General features: G+C 57.8%; 1 long non-coding RNA gene across 2 annotated transcripts; it reads right to left on the minus strand.

The window, feature by feature from the left end:
- Positions 1-81: 81 nt before the first annotated feature.
- On the minus strand, positions 82-15,376 carry LOC112651713 (uncharacterized). Of its 2 annotated transcripts, XR_004815211.2 has the most exons (6): positions 13,308-15,376; positions 12,144-13,077; positions 10,701-10,789; positions 8,444-8,668; positions 8,205-8,304; positions 82-711 (listed from the first exon to the last, which is right to left on the minus strand). It is a non-coding gene; the product is annotated as an uncharacterized LOC112651713 (long non-coding RNA). The 2 variants fall into 2 exon arrangements; XR_003130971.3 differs by lacking the exon at positions 8,444-8,668.
- Positions 15,377-18,404: the final 3,028 nt, after the last annotated feature.

Below are 18,404 nucleotides of genomic sequence, written 5' to 3' on the forward strand. Positions count from 1 at the left end.
CACGTTGATGGTAACGCATTCCCCGCGCTGTGATTTGATCTGGGAATAGAATTATCACACAGCCTTGCTTTGTTGTCAGATTTCTATTTTTATTTTTTTTTTCCCCTGGAATAAATAAACAGAGAGCCAGCCAGGTGAAAGGCAGTGCTCCGCTCACCTGGGGCCTTCAGTGCTCACCTGGCCTCCTTACCGGGTCACTCCTCATCCCCTGGAGTCACTCACTCACTCCTTCATTGATTCGATCAACGAGCCTGTCCCAGGTGTCAGTACCCCAGGCAGTCTCCAGGCTCTGAGCTGGGAGTGGGGGCGCACAGAAAGCCCCGGCCTCGAGGAAGTGACAGCTTAGTGCAGTGGCCGGCACACCCCGGCTCCCTAGGCATGCCCCCTACCCCGAGAGGGCACCAGTGTGGCCCTCAGGAAACAGGGATGCTCACACCCGTGGAGGCGATGCTGAGAGAGAAGCCTGGGTCTCCCTGCCTGCCTGCGTGGTGACTGTGGTCTCAGGCAGGTCACCCGATCCTCTTGAGCGCGGTCTTCCTGGGTGGGAAGATCAGAAGGACACAGGAGCTTAGACTCAGACAGAGCCCAGTTCAAATCCCAGCTCTGTCTCTTCCTCACTGCGGCCGGTTGCCCGCCTGCTTCACCGAGATGCTGCGGGCCCAGCCAGGCTGCGCGGTCCTGAGACAGAGGGCCTCCTGAAATTCTGTGCACCTTGAGAGGACAAAAATTAAGTGAGATGATGTTAGCCAAGTGTCTGGCTTGTGGCGAACGTTTTCATGCGGTCACTGTCATCACTGCCATCATCACCATCATCATCAATACTACTCGAGGGAGAAAGGAAGGCTGCTTTAAAACGAGGGGCTTAGACTGGTGGGTGTGACCCAGGACAAGTCCCTTCAGCCCTCCCACCTAGGTGTCTAGTTGTGAAGCAGAATTGTTCCCAAACTCGATGGCCCAGTGCAGATGAGCAGGTGCGGGGGGTGGAGGGTGGGGATCACCCATCCCTCCATGCCATGTACTGCAGAGCTAGGTGGTCACGGAAGGCCGAGCCCTGGTGGGCCCCAGGCAGTGCCCCAGCCTGGGGATGCCACGAATAAGATCACATCAAGCTAGGAGTTGAACCAGTAGGCAAAGAGGGGGTTTGGGGTAAGGGGATCTGGGGTTCAGCTGGCCCTGCTGCAAGGATGAGCTCCTACCCATCATAGGACACGAACCGGGAGTTGTGGGCTCAAATCCTGCCTCTGCTGGACACTCACTGTAGGAGGCACTCTGAGCCTTGGGTTCCTTTAATGATGTACGCTGTGTGACGTGTGATGCTGTGAATGCATGATGTGTGTCAGTGTTCACTGGCAGGAAGTGGTCACTCGAGATGGGGACTGAAGAGACTTTGATAAAGGCACTTTTAAGTGTATGGGCTAAATAAATGTATGGGCAGGGTCAAAGGCAATCAGAAGGGCTGGGGCAAGCAACAGTGAGCGCTGCCCCCCCTCAGGGGTTAACACAAAAAGGGAAGAAACCCCCAGGGGATGAGAGCCCCACGGAGATGACAGGCCACGGGAGCGGTGGGGCGGGTGGAGGACCACGGGCCAGCAGGGAGGAAGCCTCGGAACACTTGCTGCCTGAACGGTGAGCGAGAAAGGGAATGAATGACTGAATGAGTCTCCTCTCCCGCCGAGTCCTCCTCTCCGATCGCGTTTCCTGAAGGAGCACTTCAGTATCTCCCACCCCACACGCTTCTGTCCGGGGACGACTTCCACGCCCCTCGCGTCTGGGAGCGGTCGTGATCACAGCAGACGGGACCCCGCGCGGCATCTGTTAGGTCGTAAGAAGCGGTGCGACCCCACCTTGCCGTCTCTGGGGTGCTCACTCTTTGAAGCCAGCCACTGTGCCATGAGGAAGCCCACGCAACCGCCCGGAGAGGCCACATCCAGGTGTTCCGGGGACCGCCGCACCTCAGGTCCCAGCCCAGGGGCAGCAGCAGTTGCACACAGGTGACACACGCGTCCATCCGCCTGACCTCCCAGGCCTGCAGCCTGAGGCCCCGACGCTGTGGAGCAGAGCCAAGCTGCCCCTGCTGTGCACTTTCTGAATTCCTGACCCACAGAATCAATAAGCACAAGAAAATGGTAGGGGTTTTAGGCCGCGATGTTCGGGGCAGTTAGTAATGCAGATGGTTTGCTTTGCTCCATAGGGCTTCCTCCCAGAGCGAGGTGAAGGAGGGTAGAGACGAAATATGAGGAGGAAACAGTGAAAATCTAGCAGCTGGGCTGGAAGACAAAAGGGTGTGTATGGGTTTTAGGACCCAAGGCCCGCTGGGGACTCCAGCCAGCCCAGCAAAATCTGGAATCCCATCCTCGCATAGAACGTAGAACGCAGTCCCTGGAAGTGCGCTATAGCCCCAGCCTCCGAAGCCGCTTTGGGCACCTCCCACCTGCCTTGCCCCTGTCCCACCTTGACCCAGCAGGCCCTCTGGGTTAGTCTCACCCCCGACTTGTGAGCCGAGCCGGTCCCCACCGCACCACAGGGCACTCGGACACAGACTCCCCAGCCAGAGGCAGCTCTGCACACTGCGGCCTGGCGGGGAAAGAGGGGGTGGCCAGGGGGCCCGACGGGACGGCCTTCTCTCTCTGCCCTACGCAGGCGGGCTTGCGCACACCCCTGCCCTCCTCTTACCCGGATCGCCTCCCCGCCGCACGTCTGAACCTGCCGCCGTCACTGGCGCCTTCGCGGTGACCCGGTGCTTCCTGCACAGGGGTCTGTTTGCATCCCCCTGAAATTCGGGGGTTGAAGCCCTTATCCCCCGTGGGATGGAATTTGGAGGTAGGGCCTTGGAAAGGCTGTTAGGTCACGAGGGTGGAGCCTCCATGGTGGGATGGGCGCCCTAATGGAAGAGACACCGAGACACGAGCCCTCTCACCCTGTGAGGACACACGGCACGAGGCAACTGCAATGCAGACATCAGATCAGCGGCAGCCTCATCTCAGACGTGCCGCCTCCGGGCTGTGAGACACAAATGTTGGTTCCTTCAACCCCCGGGTCTGTGGGTTTGTTAGAGCTGCCCAGGCCAACTGAGACCCCGCCACCTCCACCATCCTCCCCCTTCCCCGGACCCCGTCCCAAAACACACGTGGTTGCGATTTTCCTAGAAATGCCCACAGGAGACCTTGAGGGCAGCATCTGAGTAAGAGAGCTGGCGGGTACAAGGTTTATCTCCCCACGGCTCTAGAAGGGTCTGCCCCAAATCCCACATGTGGCTTCTGTTGGGTCCAGCTCACAGCCGTGGGCTAGAAAGTCCTCAGCAATGCCACGAGGCCTCCCTGGCTTCCCCGGGCACCCTCGGGCACCCATGGGCACCCATAGCATCCGATGCATCCCCCCCTACCATCTCCCAGCATGAAGCCCGGGAGCTCACAGCTTCCAGAACCGCGACTGCCGCGGGAGCGGGGCCCACACCTCCCCGTCATTCCTGACACACTTAGTATTCAGTCGCCGTTAATAAAAGCGACGCGTTTCCTACCGGATCCTCATGACAACACTCCGAGGAAGGGGCCGGCCTTATTTCCCTTTAGGAAGCAGCTCAGGGAACGGGGGTGACTGGCCCAAGGTCACGGGGACGGCGAGGACCAGAGCCGGACTCAGAGCCAGGTCTGGGGGACTCCCCGGCCGGTGCTCTCCGCCCTCCGACATGACCTACCGCCTCCTGACTCCCCACGAAGCGCGGGGCCGAGCACAGGGCAGGCACTCGATAAATATTTGTGCGACTGAACACAACCTTAACAAATTCTTGTTGCGTGAATAAACTTCTGATACCCGAATAGGAACCAAACCACCTCAGTGATTTCCAATTCAAACACCACCGTCCGCTCCATGCATTCTGATGCACTTATGTCTTTTGTTTTTTTGGAGGGGTTTTGTTTCCTTGCAGCGTCGGCGGCCAGGAGGTACACAGAGCGCCCTGGGGAATCGCTTCGGCATTTCAGACGGGCGCTGGGGAAGCATTCTAGAACAAGCAGGTTCTCACAGCAGCAACGCCGCTGAGAGGGAGGCGGGCAAGGACCCAGGGTCCCGTGGACCAGGGGACAAGCCTCAGGCCCCCAGGGCCAAGGGACGTGTGCGAGGTCACGCAGAGAGGGAGGGCCCACCCAGCCGGGGGATGCGGAGGACGGGGCTGCGTCCGAGCTCTGAACTCCGTGGGCTCCTGGGAAGGACAGAGGGCGTGGCTCTAGGAAACCGGGTGGCAGCCTCCCTTGATCAAAGGGCCAGGCCCCGGATGCTGGCAGAGATCGAAAAGACACGTAGGCCTTGCCATCCCTGCTCCCCTCCTGCTGCCTCCCCTTCCCGGGTCTGCACCGGCAGGCAGACCATGAGAGCGTGGGCTGGACCCTCCCGGAGCCCCACAGCTTCGCAGAGGGAGGGGGGGACATCGGTGGCCCAGACAGATGATGCCTGTGGCTGGGCCTGGGGTTCTCTGAGACCCCCTCACCCCAGTCTCCATCGGGAACTCAGGCACCTGTCTCTGGGACAGGAGGAGGTGCAGCAGAGAGGACCCAGCCCCAGGAAGCCCTCTGATCCTTTGAATTCCTGCACCACCTTGGATGAATCTCACCTTCCTGAACCTCGAGTCGCCATTCATCAAGCCGGGTTCCTTCGCCCTGCTCTTTCTCCCTCTAGGAGCACATGTCCACCTCCAGAGATAAAATGATCATACTGAATATTACACTTGCTTTATGATTAGCTCCCCAGCCCCTGGTCCCAACTCAAGCTGTCCAGGGCCTGTGCTTAGGACCTGCAGGTCAGTTGCCCCCTGCCTGGGCCAGCAGAAGGCCAGCCTGGTGACCAAGTGTAGTTGCCCCTGGCAACTGGAATCAGACTGCATCCGAGGGACAAGGTCAAGTCTTAGCTAAGAAGGGAAGCAAGCCAGTTTCTCAGGAGCAGCATTAAGCATCAACACAGAAGGGAGATAAGGCAGGGGGTCAGGAACCACAGATAGGAGGCTGGTCAGGAAACTGGCAGCAGGGCAGTGAAGCCAACAGATCAGAGGCAGGACTGTGAATGAGATCCAAGGAATGGCCACTCAGTACACGGTTTGGCAGGCCACAGCCCACGGAACATGGACCAGGCTGCCAAGGGTCTGGGTGGCCAGAGGCTACAGGGAGACAGGCCTGCGTGGCCATGAGAAGGCCGAGCACCACGCTCTTCAGCTTGTCTGCCCGGGAATGTTGTGCCCAGAAGGTCTATGTACATGCATTTAGTTGTAGCTCAACTTGTTCTTAGAAAATGATTCAAAACATACACAAATCCCTAAGGAATTTATAAGGATACTTGAAATATCACAGTAAAACAAAAAGTGGAAATTGATAGGAAAGTAAGAAGCAAAACAGAGGAAAGGACATTAAAATAAGCCAGAAAACTGGCCAATTCAAATATTAAGATGACAAAGTCTTAAAAGTTATTTCGAAGGATTAAAATTTTAGCTCTGAGCTTCCTGGTAGCAAATGCAAAAGGGGAAATCGAGTCAGTTACACAATGTCCATGAAATAAAAAAATAGATATATAAAGCCAGATGTCTAGAAAAATCAGAGCTGCCTCTGGTTGTAAACCAGGAATCTTTCCTGGCAGTCTTTGTTATAAAATTCTCAGCATTGACACAAAGACAAATCTCATGGAGAGGCGTTCTGGGGAATGAAATCATAAGAACAGACAATTCAATAAGAGCAATCCTACAGGGATCAAAATAATACTGTGCCCTGGAAATCATCCTCTCCTGGCCTGGCTTAAGGCGCAGGCAGATGAGGCTGGGGTATTTTAACCAAGTAGCATTGTTTGGGTTTTTTAAAAAGATTTTATTTACTCATGAGAAACACACAGAGAGAGGCAGAGACACAGGCAGAGGGAGAAGCAGACTCCCTGCGGGGACCCTGATGCGGAACTTGATTCCAGGACCCCAGGATCACACCCTGAACCAAAGGCAGACACTCAAACACTGAGCCTGCTGGTGCCCCTAAGCAAGTAGCATTGTGGCTATTTATTTATTTATCTAAAATTTATTTCTTCAACCTCCATTTAGCAAGCACCTAATTAGTGCCAGGGTTGTATGAGGCATTGGAGAAGAGTGGTGGGTGGGACACACCCAAACCCCGGCCTCCTGGGGTGTAAGGTCTTGGAGGGGAAGCTGTCATGAAACAGGTAGTAAGAGGCCACTACATAAGAAGGGTCTGACAGGGAGCCCAGGCATGATGGGAAGACCAAGGGAATGCCTGATGCCACAAACCAGGGAAGACTGCCTGGAGGAAGTGAGGCCTGACGTGGGCAGGTTGGCCAGGAAAAGACCTGGCAGGAGAAGCAGCAGGGGCTGGGTCACCAGAAGTCAGCATGCCTAACAGCCTTCACGACCTGAGCCACCCCTGGAAATGGCCTGGGAAGGGGCCTCAGAGTCCAGGCCCAGTTGGGGTGGGTTCATCACTCAGCCACACTGTCAGGACCGACTTTGGGCAAAACCGCGCGTGTATGCCAACCTGGCGGCCAATGCCCCAGCGCCGTCTCCTAGGTAGTGCTCCAATCCCCCTTCTCACGGCTTGGCCCTGCTGCCCCCTTCCTTGAGGGGCTCACGGCCAGGGTGGACTCAGCTGTGTGCGGAGCAGGAGGCAGGGCTGTAGCCCAGCCACCTCCGGCGATGACACCCAACTGGGCCATTTTAGAGCTAAAAGGCCCCTCTGACAGCCCCCAGCCCAATGACCTCATCCTACAAGGGGGGAAACTGGGGTCCAGTGAGGGGAAGGGACTTATCCAAAGTCATACAGGCTGCGACTCCAGAAGTCCAGAGGCAGGAAAGAGCGGAGGTAGGGAGGAAACTATGTAAGCTGGCCGGGAGCACTAGGGAGGGAGAGCAGAGGAAAATTCTAGAAGAGGCTCAACCAGAGTAGGAGAAAGAGCTCGGTCTCAGGCCATGCGACTTGGAGCTGTGGCTCTCTCATGGGCTCAGTAATGTGGACCCGCCCCGTGGGGCTATGGGACGGGGGCTGGAGCACCTGTAAACTCTAGAATCCTGTGTGTGTGAGCATGGCACAGGGGGCCAGGAAGAGGGGGGGTCCCCAGATCACGGTAATGGACCTCGGAGTGCGAGGCACAGCTCCGACAGTAACCCTCCAGCACAGGTATTTATCAACCCTGTCTTCCAGACTGAAAACACCGAGTTAGGTAACTTGCCCAAGACCTCAGAGCTAGGAAGAGGTGGGGCGGGGATCATGCACAAGAGGCCCTGAGGCAGACACGGTGTTGAGGAGCTCATCTCTGGGAAGGGAGTGGGCAGAGGAAGCTGAGCAGATAGCACTCCCGAGAGAGGCAGGGCTCCCGGTCTCGTACCTTCCCTTGGAGCCATGCTTTGCACTGGGAGTGGGAGCCCAGCCAGCTGCCCGGGGGTCAAGGGGTAAAAGACGCTCAGTGGGGGACCCCTGAGATGACCGCATGGCGTGTCCGGGCTGGCGCAGCTGGGCCGGCTGTCTACTGCAGATCACCTGACGACTTAGCCGCACAAACTCTGTCCCCAGTTTCTGTGGCCCGGGGGTTCGGACAGAGCGTAGCAGGGATGACTTGTCCCTGCTCCACAGCATCTGGGGCCTCTGCTGGGAAACCTCCAATGGCTGGCCGGTCAGATGGCTGGGCTCAGGGGGCACTGGTGCCCAGACGTGGCGTCTCCGTGTGGCTTGGGCTTCCTCACAACATGGCAGCCTCAGCTAGTGGTTCTCCTCAGCTCTCACATGTGGCTCGGGGCTCCAAGAGAGAGTGCTCCAGGCACCAAAATGGAAGTCACATGGTCTTTACTGACTTAGCATCACTTCTGACCTTCTCCGTGGGGTGAAGTGGTCACAAACCTGCCCAGATTAAAGAAGTGGGGACATAGACCCCATTTCTCAATAAGGAAGAGTGTGAAAGAATTTGTGGCCGTGTCTTTGAAACCACCACATTCGTCATGGTGGCCCAGCAGCCTGGTAGGGGAGCCCAGCAAGGACGCATCCCGCCATGACAGATCCGCAGAGGCCGAAGGAAGTCAGGGTCAGTCCGGCAGACCCAGGACTCAGCCAGGGCCACACAAGCCTCCTCTACCTGCCCCACCGGCCCCTTGCACCCTGCCTCTGACTCAGCCTGTCCCTGGAATGATCACATGGTTACACCAGGCGCTCACAAAGGCAGGACTTCGAGCTTACCTCTGCTTTGGCAGGATGACCTTGAGTGAGTCATGCGACATTTCAGGGCCTCTGGGCTCCTCTCCTGCACAACAGCGGATGCTTCCTCCTTTCCAGGGTTCTGAGGAGGAATGGAAGAAAGAACATATGGGAAACGCAGACATCCAGTAGGCTCCTAGCGAATGCTGGTTTCCTTCCAGGGAGAATGGGGTAGGGCGGGGGTGCCACATGCACGGAGAGGATCTAAGGGCCTGACTCACTGGGTTCTCTCCCGGGGACTTAACCAAAGCAGCATGTCTGCACTTGAAGCTGCAGCAGGCACCTCTTGGGCCTGTGGCTCCTGGCTCTAATTACAGCTTTCTGGACATGTTTCCTGTTTGGGAGCTGGCAAGGTACCCTCAGAGGAGCCACAGATAATGAGCAGCTGGCTGCAGAGCCTCCATCCGCGAGGGCACTGACCCTGGAGCAGGCCTGAGCAGGCCCACCTAGGAAGGAAGAAGGCCCTCAAAGTCACCTGGTCTCAGTACTGCCTTGCACACACACACACACACACACACACACACACACACACAGGACCACCACCATGGCCACAGGATTTCCCGGTTTCCGCTCATACAGCCCCGGTGACAGGAGCCTCACTACCCTGCAGACAGCATGCTAACCTCCTAACAGTACAGGTGCTTAGAAGCAGGTCCTTCAGCTGCCAGCTACCCATCCTCAGGTCCACCAAGGAGAAAAGTGCCATGGAATGGAAGAAAGGACACAGCCTCTGGGGGCCGGAGGAACTGGGTTAAAATTCTGATCCTACCATTTTCAGGTTCTGTGAGCTTGCTCAAGTCCCTCTACCTCTTTGAGCTTCAATTTCTCATCTGTGAAATGAGAATACTCCTACCCAGTGGAGGGAGGCTGGGCGTGGCAGGTGGAGTGAACTGCCACAGCACGGATGAAAACACACGACACACCGTAGAGGCCAAATAAATGTTGCTGTCTCCCTCTTCCCTCTTGGACACTTTGCATTAGGCCAGAGACACTCTCAGACTGAAGCAAGTGACCGTCCTGCAGAACCAGTCGTACGCCGGCCGAGAGAACCAAGGGGCTAGAAGGCCATCTCCTCGGCTACAAGACCTCATGGTCAGCTAGAGAGGGCTGGGGGTGGGCAGCAAGCTTTCTCATTTCTGCTAGTGCAACTGGACATCGACTGAGAAAAGAATGGGATGATGGAAGGATGGATGGATGGATGGATGGATGGATGGATGGACAACTGAACAGACAGTTTAAACAAGTATCTAAGCAAAAACACTAATTTGAAGAGCTGTTTGCCCCAGGAACCTCAATGCACCCCCATGTTCATTGCAGCATCATTCACAGTAGCTGAGATACGGAGATGACCTCGGTGTCCGTCAGTGGATGGATGGATAAAGGAGGTGTGGTAGATAAATAATGTACATAATATATAAGGGAATAGGCATATAATATATAATATATGATGGTATATTACTCGGCTATAAGAAAGAATGAGATCTTGCCCATTTGCAACAACATGCATGGACCTGGAGGGTGTTATGCTAAAGGAAATAAATCAGACAAAGGCAAATGCCACACGATCTCACTTCTATATGGCACCTAAAAAACAAAACCAACAATCAAACCAAAACCAAGCTCAGAGATACAGAGAACAGACCGATGATTGCCCATGTGGTGGGGAAGAGAGCAAAAAAGGGGGAAGGGGATCAAAAGGCACAAACTCCCGGCTGTAAAGGAAGTCAGCCCTAGGGATGTAACGGACAGCATGGTGACTACAGTTAATAATGCTGTCTTGGTGTGTGAAAGTTGCTTAAGAGAGTAGATCTTAAAAGTTGTCATCACACACAAAAAAAGAAAAAAAAAGACAAAAAAAATCTGTGATTGTGGACGGTGACAGATGGTACCTAAGCTTACCGTGGCGGTCATTTCGTAATATATACAAATATTGAATCATTATGTCTTAGACCTGAAAGTAATAGAATGCTGTTGTCAATTATACCTCAATAAAAGGACCCATAAATAAATTGGTTACTAAGTCTAGCCGGGAGACGCCCGCCCCCTTCTAATGCTAGCTCTACTGGATGTCCCATTTTTGTTGAGAAACTGTGTAAGCAGTGATTTCTAAAATTTATAAGCCTCGGGGGAAGCCTTGTAAAATGCAGAGTCCTAGGAGCCACCAACAGAGATTGCCACTGCAGGTGCGTGGCGGGGCCCGGAGTCTGCGTTGCTAACCGGCTCCGGATTGCTGTTGCTGCTGCTGCTCCACAGGCCACACTTTGAGAAGCTCTGGAGTAAAGCAGAACGGCTGACCAACAACACCCATCAGAAAACAGGCCCGTGGGCCAGATGGGGTCACCTGGCCTGGGGCGCTTCAGCAGGCAGGGGAAGGAAAGCCCCCGCCCCGGCCCTGGGATGCCCAGGGAGACAGGACCACCCCCCATCTCCCACCTCTTCCAGTCTCCCCCCCAAACCCCTCCCCTCACACACACACACCCTGCTCGGAGCGGTCAGTCTGGGCTCTCTTACAAGCTGCAATGGCTTCCTTAGGTCCAGAAGATCACACCGCCCTGTAGAGCGTCAGCCTGCACAGAAATCCCAATAAATAGGTGAGGTGTGCAGGGGCCACACAGGCTAGCCACCCACGACAGGCCTTCCAGCAGGAAGGAGGAGCCCCATCAAGAAGGGACTCCGGCCTCCCGGCTTCCCAGACATACACACATGCACACGCATGCACGTATACGCCTCAGACACCCCCTCCCTGGGGGCCCCGTGGCTGCTGGCCGCAGAGCCAGGGTTCAGGACTCAGCTCCAGCACTAACTGGCTGCATGGCCTTAACCAAGTCACTTTCCCTCTCTGGGTCTGAGTTTCTCTGCCTGAGGTGATTGGACATGGCCTGGTCTCGGGAGAGAACTGGTCGTACCTGAGCCACCAATGTGTTCACTTATTAATTCTTTGGTTCAACAGATATCTGTTGAGCAATTCCTGTAAACCGGATCTGAGCCACGGCACCGAACAAAAGAGCAATGAAGCTCGTGCCTCGTGGAGCTGGCCCGATCTTTGTACCAGATGTTTTATCCCTCATTGTGCCTTCACCCCAGACGGCACAACGAGCTGGCCCTGCTGATCCCCGCCTTACAGACGGGGAAACTAAGTCACTGAGGAGGTGGCCGAGCTGCGGTGCAGACAGTCAGGGGGTCCGTAAGCCATCACTCAGCCCCGAGACCTCTGCCCCTGCAGCCTCTAGCTTTCTGCTGGGGTGGGGGCCGTCCCCTCCCCAGGACCCCTCACCAGCATCCTCTGAGGTCTGCTATCCCAGAGGGAAGTAGAAAAAAAACCAAAGGCCATGGGAGAAGCTGTTCCCATGCAGCCCCAGAGTTTTGGGCACTTCAGGCTGGGCCAAAGCTTCTACAGCTGCCCCCGGGATGGCGATTCCAGGCCAGGCTACCCTCTCCGGGGGTAGGTACCCTGAATCTCATGGTGCTCTAGGAGCACTGGCAGGTCCTTCTCGGGGCCCCATCCCCACCCACCCCTCTTGCCACTCACCCCAAAGGCCCATGCATGACCCAAGAGGCAGAGCAAGCTCACACTGCAGGTACAGACACAACACGGCACCAGAAAAATGACACGAGCTCTGCTTCTGTGCCCTTCCCCACAGTTTTGCAATCCAGACACTAGAAGGAGGCTATTTCAACTTTTAACACACAGGAAGCTTAGCGTCGCTATGGAAAATAAACTGTATTCGGAGTTACTATGCAGGGTGGGAGACAGCACCGTGATCTTTAGAGTGCTTGGGGCCCTAAAGGTCTCAGCCGGCTTTGGCCCCGTGCCTCGCCCTCCCTCTTTGAAGATGTGCCCGGTCTTTTCCCACGGCCTGGAAGACTCTCCGTCTCCCCTCCGCCTCTCTAAATACGCCCATCTGTCATGGCTCCGTTCACCTCCTGTGTCCTCAGGAAGCTACTAGAAGCCCCACTGGCTCTCCCAGGTCCCACGGATCCAGCTCCATCTGCAAGAATCACCGCACTCTTAGATCCCGTGTCCTGCCCTCGGCCGGCTGCCGGGATCCTCCGGCATCTGTCAGGTTGAGGAGGAGCCAGCCGAGAGGAGTCCCCGCAAGGGCCACATCAGGGACAGTCTAGGACACCGGTTCTTCCAGAGGCCCTGCAAAGTGAGAAGGCATTGTTTGCCTTGTGTACTCTCTTTCTTTCGTAAACAAATGCACAGAGAGGTTTTCCAGAGGTATCGACAAATTAAATCCAAAAGCAGACATGAGAACCCAGCTGTCTTCTCTGAGGTGAGTCATTAAAGCGATCTGCAAAACGTAAAGTGATGTTCCTTTCGTTTTAGAAAATAGCTATTTTTCATGAAAATGTATGATGCTAATATGCAGTGGTTTGGTCTTGTTCTCCGAGAATAAGTATTTTACGATTTCTCAGCTTTAATTTCTAATACGGTAAATATCCGTAGCTACAACCACATAAACAGAAGCTCTTTCAAGTCTCTGATAATTTTAATAGTGCAACAGGGCCTCGAGGCCGAGTTTGAGGACTCCAGGTTGAAGAGAGAGTGCCCCTGGTCTGCAGCTGAACAGACGAGGGGCGGTGGGGGGGGGGGGGTCTGACCATCAGGCCGCAGGAACAAAGGCAGATGGGGGCCGGGGGCCAGGCAGGGGGCCTGGCAGGGGCCGAGAGAGGCCCCAGGCTGCAGACCTTGGGTCGGAAAGCAGGAAGCAAAAAGGGGCAGAGGAGAGCCAGAAAGGAGATCCGGAGAGAATCCCAGAGGACGTAATGGTATAGCAGCTGCATCCATGAGGACCAGGGCTGGGGTGCAGGGCGGATATGGAGAGAAGAAGAAGGGAACCCCAGAGTTGCCCTGGAAGGGAAAGAAAGAAGCAGAGAGATAAGGAAGGAGGCCCACCGGGGGCGATGCCGAACTGCAGCTATTGTGGATGCTGGCGACGGGCACCAGGAGGGCTCTCACCGCCCCCCCCACACACACACACACATGCCACAGGCCTGCCCGGCCCGCAGCCCAGGGGAGGGGCCTCCCCCAGGTCCCCTCCTTTCCACTCAGCCCCCCCTTACTCTGGGTCAGCTGAGTACCTCCGGTCTTTGCCATCCTCCAAGCCTGACCGACACGGCCGTGAGCCCTGTTCCGGCTCCAGGACCCTGGGCAGGCACAGAGCGTCCATCCCTGGGTTGTCAACAGGGGATGATGAGTCCAGCTCAGGGAGCAGGGGAGGGCTCGCGGGGAATGACGTCAGAACATGTGCAGAGGGCCTGGCACGTGCCGATCGCTCAACAGGTGCAGCTAATATTAGTCTGGGAGCTCCGGCCTCGACGGCGACCGTTATTATTAGTGGTGGTATTAATATCCCAGCAGGAAATGGTCTTCAAGGTCACAGAGCTCCCGATGTGACTGAGAGACAAACAAGAAGGCCCGGAGCCGCCAGAGGCAGAGCCGGAGTCAGAACCCACTTCGGGGTCCTGGTGAGACCGTAAGTTCCTGGGGGGCCGGAGACGTGCGCCGTCCACGCTCACAGCGCCACCCCTTCCCTCTCTCCACACTTACTTTTTTGGACACGTCTCACGGGCCAGGCACTCTGCCAGCTGCTGTCTGCCCGCAACACGGCTTGGCCCCAAATTGGTTCAATCGATGTTTGTGGATCGATCCTTGTCCTCTCCCATCTGGCTGGCCACGGAGAATCTAGGCCAGGCGTGGGCTTTGGAAGGGGCCCCATGAGCCACCCCTCTGGTCGCCAGTAACAAAAACACAGCTGCTAACTTTGAGTAGCTGGTACCTGCCACCTGCCCCAGGTCCCTGCATCCTCGTCCCTGAGCCGGGGAGAAACAAGACCCAGAGAGGCTTAGCGCCCGTCTCAGGACACACAGCCACACCTGAGAGAGCCGGCGACGGGAAGTCAGGCCTCTCCGTGCCGAGCATGGGTGAGGACGGCCACGGAGGGCGCAGGCAGGTGGACGCGGGCCTGGATATGCCTGAGAGTGGGGAGCAGAGAGCAGGGTCTTGAGGGTCTTTGGGGGCAGAGGGGAAGGCCTGGGAGGGGAATCTGTGCCGGTGTGGCATTCCAGAAACGGAGCCCCTAAAACAGTCGCTTCTCCCACCCTCTGGTCCGGGGAGCAACTCCCTCCGCCCGATCTCCTGCTCAAGTGGTAGGGTGTCCGTGCACCCGAGCGGCGCGGCTGGCCGGTGCACCCAGGCTGGCCCGGGCGGGACTCGGGGGCGCCGCGGAGCTGACGGGGATGGAGCAGCCCTGCACCCACAGGGGAGCAATGACTTGCTTCACCCTGGTCTCCTGATTGGCTTTGGGTGTCGCAGGGGGAGCAGAAAGGAGAGCCTGGACCAGGGAACGAGCCTCCAGGTGCGGCTTCGGCGAGACCCGGGGCAGGGGGTTCCGGGCCCCGTCCTGAAGCAGCGGCTCTGCTGGCAGCTGGGGCAGGGACCCCGGCCACCCTGCCACAGGGCTGCGGCCACAAGGCTGGTCCTTGGCCCCCACTCGAGTCTGCCGCTGATCTGGGCTGGCTTGGCAGGGAGCAGGGCGTGGGGGCAGACGTTCCTCTCCAGGCTACAGGGAGGAGCCACGCCACTGGGGCCCGGGCTGCTGTGCTCACGGGAAGGACACAGGGCCATCGGCAGCCGGGACCGCTCCTCTTGCACCGATCCCTGAACAGGCCATGCGGGGAAGAAAGGGCAGCTGTGCTCAAAATGCCCCTGGGGGTGGTGGGGGCGGCAAGGTGCAAGGAGCTGCCCTGGTCAGCACCCAGGAGGCTTGAGGCCTGGTGCAGCGCTGCCTCCAGCTCCCTGGTGTCCTTTTTTTTTTTTTAAGAATTTATTCATTTATTCATGAGAGACACAGAGAGAGAGAGGCAGAGACACAGGCAGAGGGGAAAAACAGGCTCCTTGCGGGGAGCCCGATGTGGGAATCGATCCAGGTCCCCAGGATCACGCCCTGGGCCAAAGGCAGGCACCAAACCACTGAGCCACCTGGGGATCCCTTCCCTGGGTGTCCTCGGCCAAGTCGGTGACCCACTGCCTCTGAAGCCCCCGAGGCGGCTCTGTCGTCAGGTGACATGTGCACCCCCCCCCCCTTGGCACCTGCACACACACTTGCACACACTCAGGCAGCACTTGTGCCCAGCGTGGGCTCCATAAAGCGCCCCCGGCCTGCTGCGGAGGGGACAGCGAGGCAGGCCAGGCAGCAGGCCCACAGCAGGGCCCCAAACAAAGGCGGTGGATGGGGGGGGGGAGCGTTGGCAGCGGGAGGAATGGGGGAGGGTGGCTCGGGCTGGGGAGGGATGTGGCTCCGAGCCTAACAGGCCACCAGCAGCCGCAGCATCTGCTTTTTCTCACCTCTAAAGGGAATCGATTTGTCTCTGACTGATTTCCCTGACGTCTAGTTTTCTTCTCCGCCCGGCTGTCAGCCCAGCCACCGTGCGGGGGGAAGCGGGGGGAAGAGCCCTGGCCGCCTGCCTGCCCGCCTGCCCGCCTCCCCCCACCTGCCCCCCACCTGCCCAGAGCGCCTCCCCCCACCTCACACTCTCACACTCACACGCCCAACAAAGAAACCCACACCCACACCACAGCCACCCTCCCAGACACCCACGCTCCCATCCAGACAGGCAGACCTGCCACACGCGGTGCAAACACTCCCACCCAGACAGACACAGACACACACGTTCCCACCCAGACGCAGCACACACGCAGCTCCACACACACACCCCGGCACCCCAGAAGCACTACCACAACCCCGCACCGCACACACACACACAAGGTCACGCACTCTCATACACACACACACACACACACACACACACAAACACTGCCACAGTCGGACACCAAAATGAGCATCGACACACTCGTAGAGCTCACCCACACACGCAGTCTCACACTCCCAGACGGCACAGACCCACGCACACACCCCCACGCAACCTGCAGGTGCACAGCCACGAGGCCTCCACCCCTACTCGCGGGCTACAGTCCCCACCCACACACTCACACTCCCTGCACCCACCAGCACTCCCACGGCCCACAGGGACACCCCACAGGCACGCACATGTACACACTCCCGCACCACTTCCACACTCAGGCCGCTGTATCCTGCATCCGCCCCGCCACCCCACCACCCCGCCACCCTACCATGGACCAGGGCAGCTCTTCTGGAGCCCGCTTGAGGATGTCACTCTCATGCTGCCACTGCTTGTGCTTGGCAAGGACCTGGCAGGGAAAAAGGGCTTGGGTAGGGGGAGGCAGGTGGACGTGGGTGGTCAGGAGGGGGCCGTGGGGGGCCGAGGGTGACCACGTTCTTTGGTAGGGACCAGCTTGCTGCTAAGAGCCTGGGTGAGGAGCAGGACCCTGCAGAGAGTGAGTGATCTGGGGAGGGGGGGTGTAAACCCTCAAGGTCACCAGGATCCCCCAGCTGGGTTCTCCATATCACGAGCAATTCAGCAGGGCCTCCCGGCTCCATGGGACCCTGGCTGCTCAACAGCCTTGATGGCGGGAAACAGAACAATAAAGACACAGACGGATGTCTTCGCTGCCACCATAGCATCCGATTGCATCCTGCAAACACCCACCAGGGTTGCCATTATTCTCATCCCCTGGGTGAGGAAATTGAGGTATGGATTAGTTAAGGGACTCATCCAGGGCCCCACATGCTCCGTGAATGTAGGCCTCGGACTCGAAGCCAGGTCTCCTGACGGCATGGCCAAAAATCCAGTCCCAACCAACCAAACCCAGAAAACAACCCACCTGCCCTCAGGAAACCCTATAAGGCCAGTCCACGAAGCCCCCACCCCAACTTGGGGAACACGGAAACAGCCGTTGGCAAGGGCCCTGGCAGGGCACACGTGTGGAGGATGCGTGTCTACACACATGTGCGTGCGGAAGGTACGTGGAAGTGTGTGTGACTGTCAAGGCGTGTGATCGTCAAGAGTAGACAGGGCGTGTGGGAGCAGGCTCTCCGGGCAGATGTTGGAGAGGGTGTGCCTGTGTCTAGTAAGGTGCGTGTGGCCATTTGGGTGTGGGAAGCCGTGGCGGGGGGGGGGGGGGGGCGGGGCATACTACAGGCAGACACAGGCATGACTTGGGTTCACGCACATGAGAGGTGCGTGTAGGAGGGCCTCGTGAGCCTGTGGGGCTGTGTGTAGGCGTGACAAAGGCGATGGGCATGCCCGTAGATTCACACGCGGGCCTGAGAGTGTGGGGGTGCACGCCCACCGTGCCACGTGCCCACTGCGGTGTCCATGCAGACCACGGGTGGGCTCCTCTCCCACACCCTGCGTGCGTCCTGGGCCCCTGCCCCTCCCCTGGGCTTTGTCGGGCCAGGAAGCTTTGCTCTCGGGGCAGCCAGCAGATAATTGATTAATAGAGCTGGTTCTTGGCTCTTCAAGGTCTGGCTGGAGATAAGCAGGGGCGGGAGCATCAGCACAGAGTAGGTGCTGAGGATTCAGGAACCACAGCCACCCCCGTCCCGAGCCCTCCTCCCTCTGCTGTCAGGGGTCCCCAAGCTCACCACAGCAGCACGCCAAAGTCACGGCCACCCCGGAGGGCAGGGACCGAGGCAGGGAGACCACCTGCCCCGGGGCCTGGCACAGAAGCCGAGCTGAGTGATGCCTGCTGAGCGAGCCAACTCCCAGCTGCGCGTCACTCCTGCCTGTGTCCCTTCGTTCCAACACCTGACCTAGCGCCTACCCGGTACCGGCTGGGGTAGCTCCCGGAGCCCCAGAGGCCCATCAGACCCAGGCCCTGCCCGGGGCCACCACAGGCCATGTAGCCTCTGGGGCCCATTCCAGGCCAGCAAGGCAGACCGGGGGATGGTAACATCCACCCCTACAGCTTGGTTCCATGGGAAGGAGCCACAGAGCTCGGGCCTGCCACAATTTGGGGCCGGGGGGCAGGGGGGTGTCTCTGGCAGACATCAGGAGGGAAGGCGTACTTGAGAATGAATGAGCAGGGCATGGCTGGGGACAGCACTGATCGGAGGCCACCACCCACCACGTACTTTCTATTATGTGCTGGACACCGTGCTGCCGAGCAGTTTAGGGTGACAGCCGCTCGGCGTTGTCGGAAGCCCTCACAGGTAAGGACTCTTATTATCCAAGTGAAGGACCTTATCTGGAAGACTTGAGACAAATGAGGGAGGTGGACAGATGGGATTCTGGGAAGACCCAGCCCCTGCCCTA

Source organism: Canis lupus, chromosome 4 (assembly GCF_003254725.2).
Source record: "Canis lupus dingo isolate Sandy chromosome 4, ASM325472v2, whole genome shotgun sequence".
In the NCBI taxonomy this organism is placed as follows: domain Eukaryota; kingdom Metazoa; phylum Chordata; class Mammalia; order Carnivora; family Canidae; genus Canis; species Canis lupus.